At 46.7% G+C, this 21,502-nt stretch overlaps 1 long non-coding RNA gene and 1 other non-coding gene across 2 annotated transcripts; both read right to left on the bottom strand.

Annotated features, from left to right (window-relative positions):
- Positions 1–7,527: 7,527 nt before the first annotated feature.
- Positions 7,528–11,486, bottom strand: LOC114019355. Its single transcript, XR_003564444.3, has 4 exons — positions 11,330–11,486; positions 10,524–10,598; positions 8,668–8,769; positions 7,528–7,736 (listed from the first exon to the last, which is right to left on the bottom strand). It is a non-coding gene; the product is annotated as an uncharacterized LOC114019355 (long non-coding RNA).
- Positions 7,949–8,147, bottom strand: LOC114019367. The gene has a single exon (XR_003564450.1). It is a non-coding gene; the product is annotated as a small nucleolar RNA SNORA74 (small nucleolar RNA).
- Positions 11,487–21,502: the final 10,016 nt, after the last annotated feature.

Below are 21,502 nucleotides of genomic sequence, written 5' to 3'. Positions count from 1 at the left end.
AGACTGATTTGCTTTGGTTGCTTTGCAAAAGGAAGAGATGAATTCACTCTTCAATATGGAATAGTCCAATTATACCTGAATTATGAGCTTTTGGGGGTGGAGGGGGAACTGCCTCCTGTTTGAAGTCACCAGTCAGGGAAAAGCTATTTTTTTTTATCCATTTCAGGGCACAGAAAACAAAAAGATAATTTCATTGCCTGGAACAATTTGAAAAGGGGGAGAATTAGCACTAAATCTATGCTGATGTTGTTAAAGAGCTGGGAGAGTAATTATAGGAAATGCAGAATTTATAAAGTTCCAGCATTAAATCCTTAGAACACAAACACATAAATCTAACCTTAGAATATATTTAATCCACTTAACTAACTCCATTTTGTGCTACCGTACTGTAGAGTAGCAATGATAAATGATAAAGCTTTTTAGATGAGATGTAAGACAACCTGACCACTTTTGCCCATTAGAAGTCAAATTTAGATTGTAATATCTGTGATAGGAAATGACTTTTTGTTTGTAAAGCATCAACAGAAAACTTATTGAATGATAAATCCCATGACACCTTTTCCAAGCACAAAAGCAAAGGATAACCCCACTGTCCTGGCTTTATTCCAGTTTGGATATTTTCTTCACATTAGACTGCCTGTTGTCTCCCAATTTATGGTGTGGTACTTACATCTGAGCACTGATGTAAGTCTGACTGTGAGCTTTATTGATCACATCTGCACTGCACAGCAATCTATACAGTATTAAAATCCTAATGTCTTGTCCCAGCCAGCACCAAGATCAGAGTCAAACCTCAGTGGTTTCTCTAGCTTCTGTCTCTCTTCAATTGTTCCAAAGCCATGGTCAGCAGGAACACAAAGACAGGTTTCAGAGTAACAGCCGTGTTAGTCTGTATTCGTAAAAAGAAAAGGAGTACTTGTGGCACCTTAGAGACTAACCAGTTTATTTGAGCATGAGCTTTCGTGAGCTACAGCTCACTTCATCGGATGCATAGCATATCGTGGAAACTGCAGAAGACATTATATACACACAGAGACCATGAAACAAAACTTCCTCCCACCCCACTCTCCTGCTGGTAACAGCTTATCTAAAGTGATCATCAAGTAGAGCCATTTCCAGCACAAATCCAGGTTTTCTCACCCTTCCCCCCCCCCCCCCACATACAAACTCACTCTCCTGCTGGTAATAGCCCATCCCTCTTTGAAACCTCTCTTTATAATGTGCATGATAATCAAGGTGGGTCATTTCCAGCACTAATCCAGGTTTTCTCACCCCCCCCCCACACCCCCCTCCAAAAACCACACACACAAACTCACTCTCCGCATTATAAAGAGAGGTTTCAAAGAGGGATGGGCTATTACCAGCAGGAGAGTGAGTTTGTATGTGTGTGTGGGGGGGGGGGGGGCAGGGAAGGGTGAGAAAACCTGGATTTGTGCTGGAAATGGCTCTACTTGATGATCACTTTAGATAAGCTGTTACCAGCAGGAGAGTGGGGTGGGAGGAAGTTTTGTTTCATGGTCTCTGTGTGTATATAATGTCTTCTGCAGTTTCCACGATATGCTATGCATCCGATGAAGTGAGCTGTAGCTCACGAAAGCTCATGCTCAAATAAACTGGTTAGTCTCTAAGGTGCCACAAGTACTCCTTTTCTTTTTAGGAACACAAAGGAAATTTTACCCTACCATCTGATCCATTTCCATGTGTACTGAGGACTAATCTGGTCCTGTGGATCTGCACAGAGGGTGGTGCATAATCCTCCCTCTCCTCAGCCTTGTAAAGAGGGAAGCAGAAGGAGCTAAGAATATTGACAAAAAGAAAAGGAGTACTTGTGGCACCTTAGAGACTAACCAATTTATTTGAGCATAAGCTTTCGTGAGCTACAGCTCACTTCATCGGATGCATACTGTGGAAAGTGTAGATCTTTTTATATACACACAAAGCATGAAAAAATACCTCCTCCCACCCCCCTCTCCTGCTGGTAATAGCTTATCTAAAGTGATCACTCTCCTTACAATGTGTATGATAATCAAGTTGGGCCATTTCCAGCACAAATCCAGGTTTTCTCACACACACACCCCCCCCCACACACACAAACCCACTCTCCTGCTGGTAATAGCTTATCTAAAGTGACCACTCTCCTTACAATGTGTATGATAATCAAGGTGGGCCATTTCCAGCACAAATCCAGGGTTTAACAAGAACGTCTGGGGGGGGTGGGGCGGGGTAGGAAAAAACAAGGGGAAATAGGTTACCTTGCATAATGACTTAGCCACTCCCAGTCTCTATTCAAGCCTAAGTTAATTGTATCAAATTTGCAAATGAATTCCAATTCAACAGTTTCTTGCTGGAGTCTGGATTTGAAGTTTTTTTGTTGTAATATCACAACTTTCATGTCTGTAATCGCGTGACCAGAGAGATTGAAGTGTTCTCCGACTGGTTTATGAATGTTATAATTCTTGACATCTGATTTGTGTCCATTTATTCTTTTACGTAGAGACTGTCCAGTTTGACCAATGTACATGGCAGAGGGGCATTGCTGGCACATGATGGCATAGATCACATTGGTGGATGTGCCGGTGAACGAGCCTCTGATAGCGTGGCTGATGTTATTAGGCCTTGTGATGGTGTCCCCTGAATAGATATGTGGGCACAGTTGGCAACGGGCTTTGTTGCAAGGATAGGTTCCTGGGTTAGTGGTTCTGTTGTGTGGTATGTGGTTGCTGGTGAGTATTTGCTTCAGGGTGGGGGGCTGTCTGTAGGTAAGGACTGGCCTGTCTCCCAAGATCTGTGAGAGTGTTGGGTCATCCTTCAGGATAGGTTGTAGATCCTTAATAATGCGTTGGAGGGGTTTTAGTTGGGGGCTGAAGGTGACGGCTAGTGGCGTTCTGTTATTTTCTTTGTTAGGCCTGTCCTGTAGTAGGAGACTTCTGGGAACTCTTCTGGCTCTATCAATCTGTTTCTTCACTTCCGCAGGTGGGTATTATAGTTGTAAGAATGCTTGATAGAGCTCTTGTAGGTGTTTGTCTCTGTCTGAGGGGTTGGAGCAAATGCAGTTGTATCGCAGAGCTTGGCTGTAGATGATGGATCTACTCACCAGCAACCACATACCACAACAGAACCACTAACCCAGGAACCTATCCTTGCAACAAAGCCCGTTGCCAACTGTGCCCACATATCTATTCAGGGGACACTATCAGAGGCTCGTTCACCTGCACATCCACCAACATGATAAGCTATTACCAGCAGGAGAGTGGGTTTGTGTGTGTGGGGATGGGGGGGTGAGAAAACCTGGATTTGTGCTGGAAATGGCCCAACTTGATTATCATACACATTGTAAGGAGAGTGATCACTTTAGATAAGCTATTACCAGCAGGAGAGTGGGGTGGGAGGAGGTATTTTTTCATGCTTTGTGTGTATATAAAAAGATCTTCTACACTTTCCACAGTATGCATCCGATGAAGTGAGCTGTAGCTCACGAAAGCTTATGGTCAAATAAATTGGCTAGTCTCTAAGGTGCCACAAGTACTCCTTTTCTTTTTGCGAATACAGACTAACACGGCTGTTACTCTGAAACCTAAGAATATTGAGAGTTTCTGGGCCTGGAAGAGGATCTTGATTCACCCATCTGAGACCTTGGTCAATTATGAGAAGAAAGTGGACTAGGGAGAGCTTCACCCACCTTGATCCCTAAACGGACAGCCAGGATGAGATCATCACTCTCGCTATCAACAAGAGCTTCCAGGGTTCTGCCCCTCACTTCAGGTAATGGCCCTCTCCAGCTTTTTCTTGCTGCATGTCTGAGATGGAGCAACCACAGGGTTGGTCTTGTGAGCTCTGTGTTTAGCTCTGACAGGATAGGAATAGTTTAAAATTGTATTACAGCAGTTTCTCAAACACCTACTGAGGTGTATAAATTGTCCATATACCACATGCTTTCTTGTGCAACTGTGTCTTTTAGGGAACAGTATAACTATTCTATATTTTTCATATGACCTGTCAAACTGTGTTAATCTATTTCAGAAGTTAGCATCTGAATAAGTGAACATAATTTTTCCAATATTAACTGCTTTGGGCAGTGAAAATTTGTGTGTATATAATTTGTAGAGTATTGATTCAAAGGTCAATTTCCAGCTGGATAAGAAAAAGTTGACAAGTGTGTTTTCAGGTGTAAAGTATTTGAATTGGGGATTTTTAATCAAGTGGAACACCATTTAGTGCTATAATCCTGAAAAGCATTAAATATTGTAATTCATTTCTAAATTCCTGTCACTACCAGCACATTTTCACAATTGTTATTTCTTCTGCAGAAATTATTTTAGTTGGTTACGTTTCATCCCGCCCCTTATCTTAGTTATCTGAACTTAAAAAAAAAAATTACAAAACATACACTATTTTTGTGTGTGTGTGTGTGTGTGTGTGTATATATATATATGAAAAAACAAATCAAGTACTTATAACTCAGAAGAATATATCAGTAATAAAACAGAATTATTGCAATACATGACAGGATCTGATTTCCTCGCATTATTTCGATCTACATTAGTAGGATGCCCCCCTGGTTTAGGTGGGGATAAGTAATAAAAAGAGAACAGAAAAACGGGAAAAGAGCGTGTAGTGGAGTGTAAGGAAGTCTAACAAAGTTCTGATTTTTCCCATGATGACACTTCGATGTTTTTTTTTGAAATATCAAATATCAAATTTTTTCCAAAAAAAATCTTTTTTTTTTGGTGCCCCCCTGCTTTGCTGGTGCCCTATGCACGTGCTTAGTCTGCCTATAGGGTAATCCAGCCCTGCGTATGATGAGATATTGGATGAGGTGGGATCTGAGTTACTACAGAGAATTCTTTCCTGGGTGTCTGGCTGGTGGGTCTTGCCCACGTGCTCAGTTTAGCTGATCGCCACATTTGGGGTCTGGAAGGAATTTTCCTCCAGGGCAGATTGGCAGAGGCCCTGGGGTGTTTTCACCTTCCTCTGCAGCGTGGGGCACGGGTCACTTGCTGGAGAATTCTCTGCACCTTGAAGTCTTTAAGCCATGATTTGAGGACTTCAGTCGCTCAGAAATAGATTAGGGGTTTATTACAGGAGTGGGTGGGTGAGATTCTCTGGTCTGCATTGTGCAGGAGGTCAGACTAGACGATCATAATGATCCCTTCTGACCTTAAACTGAATGAGTCTATGAGGAGGGGGCTCAGGGCAGGGGGTTGAGGTGCAGAAGGGGTTCGGGGTGTGGGCTCCCAGCCAGTGCTGCTTACCTGGAGCGGCAGCAGCGCGAAGACAGGCTCCCTGCCTGTCCTGGCCCCGCACCACTCCCAGAAGCAGCTGGGACCCCGTCCCTACGGCCCCCAGGAGAGGGGGAGCAGAGGGCTGCGTGCACTGTCCTCACCTGCAGGTACCTCCCCCGAAGCTCCCATTGGCCATGGTTTCCTGTTCCCAGCCAACAGGAGTTGCGGGGGGCAGTGCCTGCAAGTGAGGGCAACACACAGGGCCCTCTGCCCCCCATCCCCCAGGGGCCGCAGGGACTTGGTGCTGGCCAGTTCCAGCAGCAGTGCGGGGCCCGCAGCACCACAGGGGTGGCAATCCCGCGGGCCGGATCCGGCCCACACGCCATAGTTTGCCCACCCCTGCAGTAGAGAATGGGTTACCAGGCACCCAGCATGCACCTTCACCCCTATGAAACAGAAGGTCCTGGCACTTCCTCACCCCAGGGGCATATTTTAAGGAGTCCCTGTCACCCAGGAGGAGCTGGAACTGACTTTCACACACCCACAGGGGACAACCACCTCAGAACACCCTCCTCCCTCCCACAGGGAACTGCTGATCACTAACCCCAGGCAGGCAGAAGTGGTCAATGGGCTATGGTGCAGCCAAAAAAGGGATTTCCTAGGTTAAAGCACTAATTTCAACAAGATGAGCAGGCAGGGTTAAACATAAACAACTGGAATAAACCAAAAAAAAAACCCCAAAAACCTAGTATTTATTTTTAAATAAAATTTTAATAAAAAGGGTGAGAGGAAACCATCAATCCATGTCATCCTTCTCCCCACCTTTCATGTTTTATCTTACTAGGCTCCCACCCTGCAAACACTTCTGCACAGGAATAGTCCCATTCAAGGCCTGGGACTGCTCACATGCTTACTCCCACCTCTCTAAATATCTTGGCAGTCACTCTTTAAAGCAGCGGTCGGCAATCGACGGCGCACAAGCCAATTTTTAATGGCACACTGCTGCCTGCTGGGTCCCAGCCGCCAGCCCCGCTCAGCCCACTGCCGAACCCAGGCCAGGACCCCAGCAGGCAGCAGTGTGCCATTAAAAATCCTGCCTGCCCTGGCCTGCTCTTCTCCGCCCCCCGTGCCCCCAGGCAGGATGAAGAAGCTTGGTCCTGCCGGCTGCTGCTGCAGGGCAGGCAAGCTCCCCCGTCCCCCACCTCTTCCCCCAGCGTACTGCATTCCTGCCCCTCCTCCTCTCCCTGCCTCCTCTCAGCTGATGGCCCTTGCGAGGGAGGGGGAGAAGCGGAGCCCACACTCGCTGCTCTGGGGAGGAGGCGGAGAAGAGGTGGGGATGGGGCCTTGGGAAAGGGGGGTGGAATCAGGGCATATCCCCTCCAGCCCCCTGCCGTGAGCCGCTCTGGGCAGGGGGCTGGGAGCACCCCCACAACCCCAGCCACAGCCCTGACCCTTACATCCCCCCCACATACACACCTCCCCAGCCCCCTGCCCTGAGTCCTGCACCCCCCTCACACGCCCCCTGCACCCCACACACACCCAGCGCTCTGTCCTGACCCCTGCACCCCCCCAGTACTCCCCCACACATACCCAGCTCCCCCCACCCCATGCCCTGACTCTTGCACACCCCCACCCTGAGCACCAAACAGGAGCTCCTGCACCCTCCCACATTCCCACCTGTACCCCTCACACCAAATGGGAGCTGCCCAGGTAAGCACTCCACACCCAAACCTCTTGCCCCAACCCTGACCCCCCTCCCTCATTCTAGCTCCTGGCCAGACCCTGCACCCAACCTGCTCCTTCGCCCCCAGCCCTGTACTCAGTGCACTCCCACCCTCAGCTCAGTGCAGAGCGAGAGAGGAAGAGAATGGGCTAGAACCAGGGAGAAGGTAGGTACTCACTCTATATGGGCAGGGCCGGGATCCCAGACCGGCAGCGGGCTGCGCGGGGCCAGCAGCCGGAACCCTGGCTGGCAGGAGCCGGCAAACTGAACCCCTCACAAGCAACAGGCTGAGCCGCTCAACCCACTGCCAGTCTGGGGTCCCGGCCGCCGGCCCCGCTCAGCCCACTGCTGGTCTGGGGTTCTGGCTGCCAGCCCCCAGGGTCCCGGCCGCAGGCCCGGCTCAGCCTGCTGCCAGCCTAGGTGAACGGAACCCCAGGCTGGCAGCAGGCTGAGTGGGCCAGCGGCGTAAGATCAGCATTTTAATTTAATTTTAAATGAAGCTTCTTAAACATTTTGAAAAACTTGTTTACTTCACATACAACAATAGTTTAGTTATATACTATATAGACTCAGAGAAAGAGAGACCTTCTAAAAAAAGTTAAAATGTATTACTGGCACGCAAAACCTTAAAGTGAATAAATGAAGACTCTGCACACCACTTCTGAAAGGTTGCCGACCCCTGCTTTAAAGCAACAGCAACAGTTCCTCTCTTCTCTTCAGGCAACTACTGCTGCCCCCACTAGCCTCACTCCTGCAATAATCAGTCCAACTGAGAAGGCTTTTATCTGTAACTAGAAAAAAAACAAGTCAGCCAGCGGAGCCCTAAGGATCCGTATTTCACAGGAAAAAAAGAACAGGGGTGGGGATTGTCTGCATTTTTATATTTAAAAAAAGACCATGATTGGACCAGCCTGTCCCTAATTTTCAGAAGGGTGGGTCGGGGGAGAAAAAAAAAAAAGCATTTGCAGCCCCATTTTATATTACAGTACAGCAGGGAGATGATTGTGTTCGCATCCAGTCTAGGACTAACTCTACAGAGAGTTATTCCACTCTCAAGGATGCAAAGCGCTATCAAAACCTGGCACTGACAGGCACTAGAACAGTACCAGCAGTACCAGGTAACTTTGATGGCACGTTTCTCTCCCAGCAGTGTAACACTAGCACAGGCACAGAACTGCACTGGGCAGCTGACAACTGCTGGATTAAATAAACAGACCTTCCATGCTTTGGAAAGTGCGTAAGAGAAATACCCCCAAACGGACATTCCTTTGAGTAGTGTATATCTAAAGTCCCCTCACTTGGGTCTTGCCTCACTGAAAAACACTTCCTCTAGCGATCTGCTACAAGCCAGGCTGAACTAGAGGAGCATTGGTTAGCACTCCCAGGCTGGAAGTGCTACCCCAGCAGGCACCCCATTCAAATACCAGCAAAGGCTGAGTATTCTGAATATTATTGATCAAATATTCAATTTGCCCATCACTGTTTGTGGCTCACAGAGGGATTTACACCAGGAAATTTCAAAGGTTTCTCCCCACCCCACACCCTAACTGCATTAAATATTGTTTCACATCTACAGAGCTAAGCCCAAAGGAGACATTTCCTAAGAGTTAGTGAGATGAGAAGAACTGCTTTCTTCTTAAGACAGAACTGAATGTGCTTCATTGGCTGCTCCCACATTTTGTAAGGCTCATTAGATCTCTTCAGTGCCTAAGGAAGAGTTACCTGTCAAGTCTTAATTTTGCAGAAAGCTCTTTGCTCCCCTGAGACTCTTGGTTTACATTGTTCCACTTATGGATGCACAAGCTGCAGACCAGTTATGATACCCTAAACAGAACAGAGAGAGACAGCACATCTTGAGTGTCAGATATCTTTTAAACTAATACATATTGAACAGCTGGGGTTTGAATTGTGGAAGTACTAAGGAGGTTTCCCCGAAGTGAACATTACAAAGAATTCCAATTAAACAGGATTTGTTGACCAAATATTCTTTGATCCCTTTCCCTCACTGTAATTATTAAATGCAATTTCCCCACATATGCTGCATAGAATAATTTACAGCAATGCACAAAGTCTTGTGTATTTCATCCATTGATCTGAAAGCCAGCTGAAGAACCAACTCAGTTACACATCTAAAAGCACTCCTGTTCTAGTAATCAAAATTCAGTTCACAAGCCCAATTCGCAAAGGGAAGTTCATTGGCTCCATAGAATTGCTGTGAGGGCTTTGAAATAAAACAGAAACAGAGAGATTCCAGGCAATCCTCCATGCTAAAAAGGCTAAACTGGGCCTACAGTTTGTAAAATAATAATCGTATCACCTTTAAAGCCAACCTCTGTCATGTCTACAAGTTCCAGCATATGGCACTAGCTGGGAAAGCGTGTTGAGACTGCTGTTTCTTCGGCTAAACTGTTTTATTACCTCTTCCTCCCTGCCACCCACTAAGTAGGGTCCATGTTACCATCAGTTGCATCCTGACATCTAGACTGTAGGCTATCTGGGGCAGGGACTGTTTTCTTTATTACTTATCTGAACAGTGCCTAGCACAAGGGGGCTTTGATCCTCGACTGAAATTCTTTGGCCCTACCATTATACAAATAAATAAAAACAACTAGGAGTCCGGTGGCACCTTAAAGACTAACAGATTTATTTGGGCATAAGCTTTTGTGAGTAAAAAACCCACTTCTTCAGAAAGATTTATTTGGGCATAAGCGGTTAGTCTGTAAGGTGCCATGGGACTCCTCATTGTTTTTGTGGATACAGACTAATACAGCCACCCCCCTGATACCTGACAAATAAATAAGTTACAGTTCTAAGTTATGCATCCAGCAGGTCATTTGTACACCCAAACAAGCTCACAGTCATGGTATTTGCAAGCACAAGTTAGCCATGCCTAAATATTTAAAAAGAAAAAGTCAGGCTCCAGAAGATTAAGTGGGTTTTGCGAGAGTAAGGTATGTGTGGACAAATGTTAATTCAAGTGTATTAGCATCCAGGGGACTTAATGCATTAATATCAGTTAAGGAATGCTAAATACCACAAAAACCTATTATCAGTCAAAATTAATACAACTTCCCCGACACAGGTTTTACAAGGCAAATGCTCTCCAAACAGTGTAACACCATCAAAGGTATAAAGTGACCCTCAATAACTGATCACCACTGAGTATAGACAAGTGCTTTAGAGCCTGATGGCACTGCCTAAGAAGCATGCTACTGGCCACAAGAAGTACTAGAAAAGTTAAAAGAAAAGGAGTACTTGTGGCACCTTAGAGACTAACCAATTTATTTGAGCATAAGCTTTCGTGAGCTACAGCTCACTTCATTGGATGCATACTGTGGAAAATACAGATGTTTTTATACACACAGACCATGAAAAAATGGGTGTTTCTCACTATAAAAGGTTTTCTCTCCCCCCACCCGACTCTTGTGTTAATAATTCATTAAAAAAAACCAAAAACCTATCATTAAGTCTCAGGGTAGGGACTGGTCACCATATTTTACTGATTGCCAAGCATCATATAACCAACAATATTTTTCATAAGACTACATTCTATTAGCAACATTTTTGCTAACACCAACCTCTCAGAGGAAGAAGCAAGTTTCTGCTTTTGCATACTTGCTTTTCTTGCCCTTTTCAGATTTTCACTATCTTCCCTGAAAGAAAAGACACATCAGCATAAATATCCAAAACATTTGTTTCAGCAGCACTGACTTAAATCCATGCAGAATTTTAGAAATAAAATTAACAGATCCTGTTCCCTTGTCATCCCTATGTGCACACACAAAAATTTCTGAGTTTAGGTGCGGATCTAACCCGGTTTACGTATTTGCAATGAATCGCCTCAAAACCAACCCTCACGCCAGCAGCTGCGACCTGTGAAAGGGTCTTGGGACTGCCCGTCTTCTGGTAAAACACTCAATGAATGAGATCAACTGAGCAGCAAGGTGCATTGGGCAGTGCAGCTTAGCAGCTAGGACACTGGCTTGGTACTCGGGAGAGTACCTGGGTTTTAGTTCCAGGCTCTGCCGTTGGCCGGCTAGGTGACCGTGGGCAGATCACCTCCCTCCCTGTGCCTTGGGCACTACTGATGGAAAGTGCTCCAGGAGAGTTCAGGATTGTTATTGCTGGGTCCAGCCCAGCAGCCCCAGGAGGCTTGCTGTGGACAAAGGGCCAGGCCCCTCACAGGCGCAGGAAGACTGCCGGGTCTCAGCTGCACGTGGGTGGCCCCCAAGGGAGCAGGGCCAGCACAGCAGGGAGCCCAACCTTGCCCCGCCGGAGCCAGCGCACGTGGCCGCTCACCGGGCCCGGCGTAGGAGGGCTCTGCACCCGGCTGCTCAGCCCAGCCTCGCCTTCACCCTCCGCCCCACGTCCGGGGGTCACATACCGAGTTTCTCCCCCAACGGGGCGGCAGCCCCGGGCCCAGGCCGGGCGCTACCATGCCGCATAGCTGGGAGGCCCCGTGCGCAGCACCCATACCCCCCGCCGGCCGAGAGAGGAAAGGAAGGGGGCGGGGCCGCCAGACCGGGAGAGCAAGGCGCGCACTCGCAAACCCCGCCCAGCGCCGGCTGCTTCCCGCCTCCACCTCCTCCCGACCCAGAGGCGCAAGCGCAGGCGGGTGCGCTCCAATGCGCCTGCGCAGGATTCAGGCGACGTCTGTGCGTGGGGGCGGGCGCTGTGGTTTGGGGTGATGGGGGCACTGGGGTGATCAGGGTACTGGGGAGAGGAGGCGCTGTGGCTTGGCGTGATGGGGCTCAGGGGTGATGGGGTTCGTGGCTGTGGTGGGATGTGGCTTTAGGTGCTGGAGGATGGCTGTGGATTCATGCTGTGGGCAGGTTGGCTCAAGAATGGGGTTGCAGATAGCTCCCTCCTGTCTTGTGCTAGATAGAGGGGCCAGCTGCCTCTCATGCAGCATCTTCTCCAGTCGTGGTGGGAAAAGAGAGACATCGCTCTGACAAGCCCCCTCCCCAGTGGGCATCCTCTTCAGTGACCAAGGGACCTCATGACGTAGCTTCCCCAGGGTATATGTATGTGGGTTGGGACCAGGAGGGTGACAGAGCCAGAATCCACACAGAGGGCCTTATCTCTAGCTGCTCTGTCAGAATCGCTGGCCGGTGGATAGGGGTGGCAAATCCCATGCTTTCAGGAACAATTAGGGAGAAATCTTTGTGAAAGCCTCAAGGAGATGTCTATCTTTTTAGCCTCCTTTCCTGGTCTTTCCCACTGGAGCTGGCGCTGTGATTTTATATTTTGCGTATATGTAGATATGCCAGCAGGTGGATTTTGTAAACTGAAAAACAAATACCTGTAGAATTTTCACAAATAAGGCCCAGCACCGATTCTCAGGCACATGCATTAGTCAGTGCTCAAGTGGGAAACATCTAATAAGGTCCTCTCCGTGACGGCTGGCTTTATTGTTCGTGGAGTGACTTTTATTGTGGGAGCCAGTGCGAGGGACCCACATTTTCCACTTTGCATAGGGCACCAGCATTTCCAGAGTAATCTGTCTTTTGCTATACAGAGTTGACTGATTCATTTTGTGGGCAAGGAACCATACAGCGACTGCCTAGAAGGGCCCAGGAGAAATGGAAGTACCTTGTTTGCTCTGGTGTTAATGGACTATTGAAGGTGTCTGAAACCCCAGACATTACTGATGTTCTGAATGCCCTGTGGGGTGCACTGTTGCTCTCAGACCACATGGTCAGGGTTGCACCAGCCACCAACATCCCCAGGCTGTGGAGAGCAGCCAGCATATTAGTCTTTGGAGGCTTCATTTTCTGAGGTGCTGAGCAGCCACAGCTTCCACTGACTTTAGTTAGCGGCTACTCTACACTTCTGACAAACAGGCCTTTCGTACTGACTTTCTTTTTCTAGAGGTCTATGAAATCCTCAGTCCCTGATCGGCCTTAGATACCACAGTGATAGACATCTTCGTAATACCCAACATAGCAGATTAGTCTTGGAAGCAGTTACATTTCAATTCCCTGATTTATCAATGTGATTTCACTCCCTTTCTTTGGCCCGGCATTTGCCCATCTTTTGCTGATGTCCAAAAGCGTTTGTGCTCTTGCCTGCCAGTATAGAAGCTGTGTGTAGCTTCTTTTATTTCCCTGAAAACTCTTGGGGGAGGATATTGATAATCTGGAAGTCTAAACCAGAACAACGTTAGTAGCATATGTGCAGAGTTCCCCAAATAAAAGGGCATTTAGCAATTTAGTAGCTGAAAGCTCCCAAGAAACAAAAAGTAAGACTTAAATCACAGATGAAGAGAGAGTGCAGTCAAGTGGTTAGAGCTACAGAGAATCAGGACTCCTGGTTCCTCTTCCAGCTCTGTAATTGAATTGTAGCATGACTGGGAGCAAATCACTTAATCACTGTTTTACCCATCTGCAAAATGAGTATATTTACCTACGTCAAAGGCATCTTGGGAGGCTTCATTTAACGTTTTGTTTGTTGGGGTTTTTTAAAGGTCTTTAAGAAAAAAAAAAATCAAAGTGAGAGATGAAAAAGACTTAATGAGATCATCCAGTCCATCTCCCCCAGGGCCAATACCAGGTTGGTTCCTGTTGTACATTTAAAGTGTTTTGTTTAGTTTTAAGTCCCAAGCAATAGGGTTTCTACCCCTTCTCTTGGGAGGCTACTCCACTACCAATACATCTCACTGATATTCAGCCTATATTGTCCCTTTCTTTGGGCTTGGCTACACTTGCAAGTTAGAGCACATTAAAACAGACCTAGGCTCCCTAACTCCCAACCCGTCCACATTGGCAAGGCACTTAGAGTTCCTGGACTCTGCAGCTGGAGCACTCCTGGTAATCCACCTTCACAAGAAGCATAATGCTTGCTGCGCCTCCGTTGAAACACGCGGGCATCAGTGTGAACAACGTGTTGCATTACTGCGCTGTGATCGGCCTCCGAAAACATCCCATAATCCCCTGAAGTCAAGTGGCCACTCTTGTCATTGTTTTGAATGTGGCTGTAGGAATGTAGATATCCCCTTTCAAAGCTCCATTTCTGACAACCGGCATGCTTATCTGCTTTGGGACAAAGCAACCATTACTGTGGAATGCTGTTTGCTGTGAGTGTGGGGGGGGGGGAGGGGGCACGGTGGGGGAGGGTGGTCTGCGGTCTGCTGCTGTCTGAACTTACAAGATAGCATGTTGACACACTCTCTCTCCCCCCACATACACACAACACACGGTCACACTCCACCGCCCCATTTGAAAAGCACATTGCAGCCACTTGAACACTGGGATAGCTACCACAATGCACTGCTCTCTGTGGCATTGCAAGAGCTACTAATGTGGCCACACCAATGGTCTTGAATGGGACAGCGTGAACACACTGCAGCGCTTTCCCTACTGTGCTCTCTGAGGGCTAGTTTAACTCACAGTGCTCTCTACATCTGCAAGTGTAGCCATGCCCTTAGTTCCAACCCCACACCTACTCATCCTCTTGTGTATCCCATGTAATGCTCTCTCCCCCTCTTTGCTGCTTACACCCCTCAGAGGCTTGTAAACAGATTCTCTGCATTAAGGCACTAGAAAAATGCAAATTACTACTCGTGCTGAATGCCCCTCTTACCCTGCTTGTTTTAGGGAATTATGCTCTTTTTTGTTCACATTTCAGATTGTGTATTGCTACCTTACACATCTCATTCCAGAAAGGTAGTCTTCCATTAGCGATTTTACTCCCCCCTCCTGCCTGGATAGTTTCGTATGTGTAAATGTAAAACAAAACCCCCTCATTGTGTGTAGTGGGGGTTTATCAGTTCCCCAGTACTGTCAGATCTCCACATTTTAAAATGTGGAACTAGTTTTAAGCAATAAAGAATGTCTGATGCCATCTAGTGGTAGATGGAGATTTATATATTTCAAGAAATCCGCAGAACATCCAAGAGGCTGAATTCATCAGTGTTTTTAAGAACTGTTTTCGCTGGCAGGTGATTTCGCTGTTTTTCCTCAAGTATCTATTAACAAGGTCTGTGAAAAGAATTTAAAAAATAGTGACATTGTGATGCGTTGGAGGTTCACCCAGAGCAGTGAGGCATTCTGTCACCCCCTGCCCTGGAACCCTGAATGCCTCTGTGCTGTGCAGCTTTGACTCAGAGCCCTGACACCAGCCACCTGCCCACAGCACAATGACCTTACCCTGGCTTCTGGCAGCCTGGTGACACCACTAGACCCTTCCAGCCCCAAGTCTCCTCAAAACTATTTCCCCAGTCCTCTGCAGCACTCACACCCCCATATCCAGTTCACTGCTCCTTTAAAGAGACAGTCCATGGCACCTCTGTTAATTTGGCTGAAGATTTTACTCTTTCAGTTCAGAACACTGCACTGAGATGGCTGCTTAATAACAAGATTAAGTTTGTTAACAAAGAACAGAGATTTAAGTGATACCAAATGCAAGGAATTGAGATAGAAATGGTTACAAACAAGCAAAAGTAAAAAAAAAAGTGCTTTTAAGATTAAAGCCTAATTTAACAATCTAGAGTCTTGGTTTCTCACTTATATTCAGTTTTCAGAAACTTACAACCCCTTGGCTGAAAGATTCCACTTTTCTCTGATGCACAAGAGCTCTGGCCTGTTGGATGTGCCCCCTAATGGAGACCAAAATGGCTCTTGTCCTTGCTTATGTCTTCCAAAGTTCAATGACATTGCTTCAAGAGGCAGGAAGGTTTCCTGGAGCTGCAGCTTCCATGACCCACACTGGTTTACCTGGTGGCTTTGTCTACTTTGCATGTAAATGTAATTTAATTGTCTCTTTGCTCAGTTTACATTGGAGACACATTCAAGCAGGTGGAACCATGTTCCTTTGTCCATGGACTTAAACCTGGATGTCCAAACCCCTTTAAAATGCATTTCCAGCACATATTTATAATTTTTCATATATCTCCCATCCATACGCTATGCAAAAATATTAATGACCAGCATGTTGCCAGTTTACATATGATACCTGACATGACACCTTTTAGAGACAAATTATGACAATTGTGAGTTGGGGTACACTGAGAAGGTCAGGTCAACTGAGGTTCACTGCTACATACTGAGGACCCCTTGCTCTCTGGCATTGGGGTGCTCTTAGGGTCACAGACATCTATTGTAAGGTTCTACCTAAAGTCTGGCAATACTTTTAAGAGTCAATATAGAGTATATGGTATATTGCCCAAGCCAAAAACCATTAGAAGTGTGTTTCGGTGGAGTCCAGCTAATGCCCAAAAAGCAAATTTTACATTCTTTGTTCAGTGTTGTGGCCAACTGGATGTGTAGTCATTACAAAAGGTAGTACTTATGAAAGGAATGTAGAACTAAATATACAGTAGAACCTCAATTTTATGATCAATCTTATAAATGACCAGTTATATGAACCATTTTTCCCAACTGGGGGGAAAAAAAACAAAAAATATAACTAATGTGATGTTGAGGAAGAACAAGTTGAGATCCATTCACATTCTGCTGCCATCAGTGCAATACAAGTCACTTTGCAGTGGTTTGAAGGATTAGAAGAAATACAGGGCACAATACTGCAACTTGTGTAGTGTATTGACTGTCACTTGGAGGTCAGTTTTATGACCTCTTCAATCCCCAAGTAGTACATAAAATAGGGGTGCTATTGTATTTATGTTGCTTGCAAATGTTTCACTAATTTATTGACTCTGCTCTTTAGACTCACAATACTGGGCATATCCTGGATATATCTTGGTTTTAGTAAAGCTTTTGACAGTCCCCCCCATGACATTCTCTTAAACTAGGAAAATGTGGCCTAGATTAAATTATAAAGTGGGTGTAAAACTGGTTAAAAGACTGTACTCATGGTTCACTGTCAATCTAGTGGGATCCTACAGGGGGTCTGTCCTTGCTCTGGTAGTGTTCAAAATTTTAAATTAATGACTTGGATAACGGAATGGAGAGCATGCTTTTAAAATTTGCAGATGAAACACTGAGCTGGGGAGGGCTTGTAAGCACTTTGGAGGACAGAATTTGAATTCAAAAGGACCCTGACAAATTGGAGAATTGGTCTGAATTCAACAAGATGATATTCAATAAGGGTAAGTGCAAGGTACAATTCAGAAGGAAAAATCAAATGCTCATACCCAAAATGGGAAATAACTGGCTAGGCAGTAGGGCTGCTGAAAAGGATTTGGGAGTTATAGTGGATTACAAATTGAATACAAGTCAATAATATGATGCAGTTGTGAAAAAGGCAAATATTCTGGTGTATATTAACAGGCATGTCATATGTAACACATGGAGGTAATTGTCCCACTGTACTCAGCACTGGTGAGGCCTCAGCTGGTGTACTGTGTCTGGTTCAGGGTGCCATACTTCAGGAAAGATGTGGACAATTTGGAGATAGTCAGTGTAGCAAGGTAATGACTCACCAGTGCAGTGCCTCCTGCTGGTTGTCTCAGGAATTGCTCTTCCAGCCCAGAGCTCCCTCTGCAGGCTGGTGTCTCACCTGCCACTGGCCCCCATATCCCTCCTGGACCCCAGTGCCCCTCTACATCAGGGTTCTGCCCCAGCAGTAACCCACAATCTGGGTCTCCCCACCCAGGGGAACCCCCAACCCCACCTTACTTCAGTGGCTACTGCCAGTCACAGTCTAGCCCCTGCTCACTGGGGCAGACTGCAGTCTGCAAACCACTCATCATCGGCAAGGGGGTTGGACCAGCTGCCTCAGCCTATTCCCAGGCTACCCCTCTGTAGCCCCGTACCTTTCCTGGCCTTTAGCAAGGCCTGCAGCCTGGGGGTTTTGCAGGTTGGCACTCCCCAGCTCCTCTGGCCTTCCCCCAGCCCTACTCCACTCTAGGTACCCTACTCCATTCCCAGGCAGCCAGATCCTTCTCTCCCTACAGCTAGAGAGAGACCATTTTTGAGCTTTTGGCTCACAGCCCTTTTATAGGGCCAGCTGTGGCCTGATTGGGGCATGGCCCCAGCTGTGGCTGCCTTCCCAATAAGCATAGCCTTTTCTCTCAGCCCCAGCCCTCTCCAAGGGCTGGCTTTTAACCTTTTCCGAGCCGGAGCGGGGTGACCACCCCGCTACAGTCAGGAAGAAAGCAACAAAAATGAAAAAAAGGTTTAGAAAACCTGACCTAGGAGGAAAAGTTAAAAAACTGGGCGTGTTTAGTTGTGAGCAAAGAAGACTGAGGAGGGCCCTGATAACAGTCTTCAAATATGTTAAGGGTTGCTATAAAGAGAACTGAGATCAATTGTTCTCCATGTCCACTGAAGATAGGACAAGAAATAATCAACTTAATCTGCAGCAAGGGAAATTTAGGTTAGATATTAAGAAAAACTGCCTAAACGTTCTAAGTATAAGGCTAGTTTAGTGGAATAGGCTTCTAAGGGAGATTGTGGAAACCGCATCATTGGAGGTTTTTAAGAACAGGTTAGACAGACACCTGTCAGGGATTGTCTAGCTCGGGGTGGGCAACCTTTCAGAATTGATGTGCCAAGTCTTCATTTATTCACTCTAATTTAAGGTTTCGCATGCCAATAATATATTTTAACGTTTTTAGAAGGTCTCTTTCTATAAGTCTATAATATATAACTAAACTATTGTTGTATGTAAAGTAAATAAGGTTTTTAAAATGTTTAAGAAGCTTCATTTAAAATTAAACTAAAATGCAGATCTTATCAGTTTAGTGTGATCCTTGCCCTTGCTTTTCCTTGCTGAGTTTTCCAATGTCTGGCACGTATTTGGATGCTTTAAGCTCCACACAGGCTTCTGAGTGATCAGTTGTTAACCGGCTCTGAGAGGTACAGAGGACAGATTTCATGTGTGAAAATACTTGTTCACACAGGTATGTGGATCCAAATGCTGAAAACATTGCAAATCCAATTTTCTTCAAACAGTTAAATTTCACTGGCAGGGATATCCCGCAGGTCAGAAAAGAGGCCCCATGATCTCTCCTGGTAGCTTCAAGTGCACTCCGCAGATCTCCAAACTTTGATGCCCACAATTCTGAGCTTTTTAACTGAATGAGCTGCATTTAGAAATCTTCAACACCCATCTACTGAAATACAGACAAATCCAAGTCGCTTTTGTTGAACTTTTCAGTTTTAATTAGAAAAGAAAGCATTTGGCCAACTCACTGGAAATCTTGAAATCTGTCAGAAAATTCTGATTCCAGTTCTTGCATGTACATTCTAATCTCAACGTCAAATGCAGTGCGCTGTTCCACGTGGCATGATAGTGGTGTAAGCAGCAAATCAGGACTTAAAAATATCCCAGTACAGTGGCGCTGGAACAATTTTTAAAGTGGGGGTGCTGAGCTGCGCCCCCTCTTGCCCCTGTCTGCACCACTCACTGCCCCAGGCTGGGGCTAGTGTGCCATAGCTGAGGGGGCTGCAGAGCTCCGGGCCGGCGGCCGGGACCCCGGGCCAGCAGTAGAGCCCCCCGGACCGGTGGCTGGGAGCCGGGGCCGGCAGTGGGCTGAGCGCTGCCGGCAGACGGTACCCCAGGCCTGCAGCGGAGCCTCCAGGACCGGTGGCCAAGCCCTGGGGCCGGCAGTGGGCTGAGCGGGGCTGGCGGACGGAATCCCAGCTGGCAGGGGCCGGCATGCCAGGCCAGCAGTGGAGCCCCCAGGACCAGTGGCCAGGACCCGGACAGTGTGAGTGCCACTGAAAATCAGCTCACGTGCCGCCTTTGGCACGCGTGCCATAGGTTGTCTATACCGGTCTAGCTTTACTTGGTCCTGCTTCAGTTTGGGGGTATGGACTAAGTGACCTCTCAAGGTCCCTTCCAGCCCAACATTTCTATGATACTATGATTTCTATAGCTCCTTCCATCCAAAGAAGGTGCTGTACAAACATTAATTAATTAATTAAGCTTTACAACATGGGTTATATATGGATCATGTTATTCAGCCTGAAATACCTCAGCTGGATAACAGCATGCTCCAGTTTAGGAGCAGAAGTGAATACATCTCTAATTGCAACTCCAGGGGGAATATGGGAAGAGCAAACATAATTACCAGAGATTTAATTTGGCTAAGAAAACGCAGTTGAACACCTCTACTCTTGTGAAAAGAGTTAGAAGAGCTTTAATGATCACAGGTGCTCAGTAGCTTATTATTCAGACTATTATTTTGTCACAGAGGTCACAGAAGTCACAGAACCTGTGACTTCCGAAGACCTCAGTGACTTTGGCCAGCAGGCAGCCGGGAGCTGCAGGGTCCTGCCACTGCCCAGGGTGGCCAGGAGTTGCGGGGTACCCCTGCAACCCAGGCAGCAGGGCCCCCCGAGCTCCGAGACAGCAGGGGTACCCCACAGCTCCCAGCCGCCACGAGCAGTGGAGGCACTCCACAGCTTCTAGCCGCTGCAGGCAGAGGATCCCTGTAACTCAGCCGCCACAGGTGGCAGGGGAACCCCGCAGCTCCCTACCACCCTGGGCCACAGGGGGACCCTGGAGCTCTGAGCCCCCATGAGTGGTGGGGGACCCTGGAGATCCCAGCCAGGCCCCCACAGCTGCCTAGCAGCTCCCCATTTTGTAAGGGTAATGTAATGATATTTTTAGTAAAAGTCAGGGCTTCCGTGAATTTTTCTTTATTGCCCGTGACCTGCCCCTGACTTTTACGTAAAATATCCATGATAAAATCTTAGCCTTACTTATTATTACATGGAACTTCCAACAGCACAGTTCCCTCCTCCTGCTATACTGAGGTACTGTTTCAACAATGATTTCTAGGGAAGAGTGCCCCCTACTGGATCACCAGCACCACTTCCTGCAGGACATGCATGTTCCTTGGAGGACTCATTCAAAGGCCATGGCCACTTTGGATTTTATGTAGCATTATAGCTACATAATGGTGCAAGTCCCTCGCGCACATGCACTGTGACAGTATAAGATGGTGCTTGCTCTGGTTCAGGTCACCCTAGTAACTTACAGAGCCCTGGTTTGCACTGGTCCAGTGTATCTGCAGTAGATATTTGCTGTGGTGTAACTACATATATGTACTACAGATTTCAGAGCAGCCGTGTTAGTCGGTATCCACAAAAAGAACAGGAGTACTTGTGGCACCTTAGAGACTGACAAATTTATTAGAGCATAAGCTTTCATGGGCTACAGCCCACTTCATCGGATGCATAGAATGGAACATATAGTAAGAAGATATATATATACATACAGAGAAGGTGGAAGTTGCCATACAAACTGTAAGAGGCTAATTAATTAAGATGAGCTATTATCAGCAGGAGAAAAAAACTTTTGTAGTGATAATCAAGATGGCCCATTTAGACAGTTGACAAGAAGGTGTGAGGATACTTAACACAGGGAAATAGATTCAATATGTGTAATGACCCAGCCACTCCCAGTTTCTATTCAAACCCAAGTTAATGGTATCTAGTTTGCATATTAATTTAAGCTCAGCAGTTTCTCATTGGGAGTCTGTACTACAACAGTGCAAGAATCCCAGTGTAGACTTGGCCTTTAGGTGAGACCTTTACTAGCCTTTCATCTATGTAGTTACATCCATGTGCTAGACAAGTGCTAATTCTGATCTTGCACAACTTGAGTTAGCTTGTGAGGTCTAACAGAACCACAGCCCAAGCTGAATTGA

Source organism: Chelonia mydas, chromosome 8 (assembly GCF_015237465.2).
Source record: "Chelonia mydas isolate rCheMyd1 chromosome 8, rCheMyd1.pri.v2, whole genome shotgun sequence".
NCBI classification, from domain to species: Eukaryota; Metazoa; Chordata; order Testudines; family Cheloniidae; genus Chelonia; species Chelonia mydas.
The sequence above is the reverse complement of the archived record's forward strand: the minus strand, read 5'-3'. Positions and strand labels throughout refer to the sequence as shown.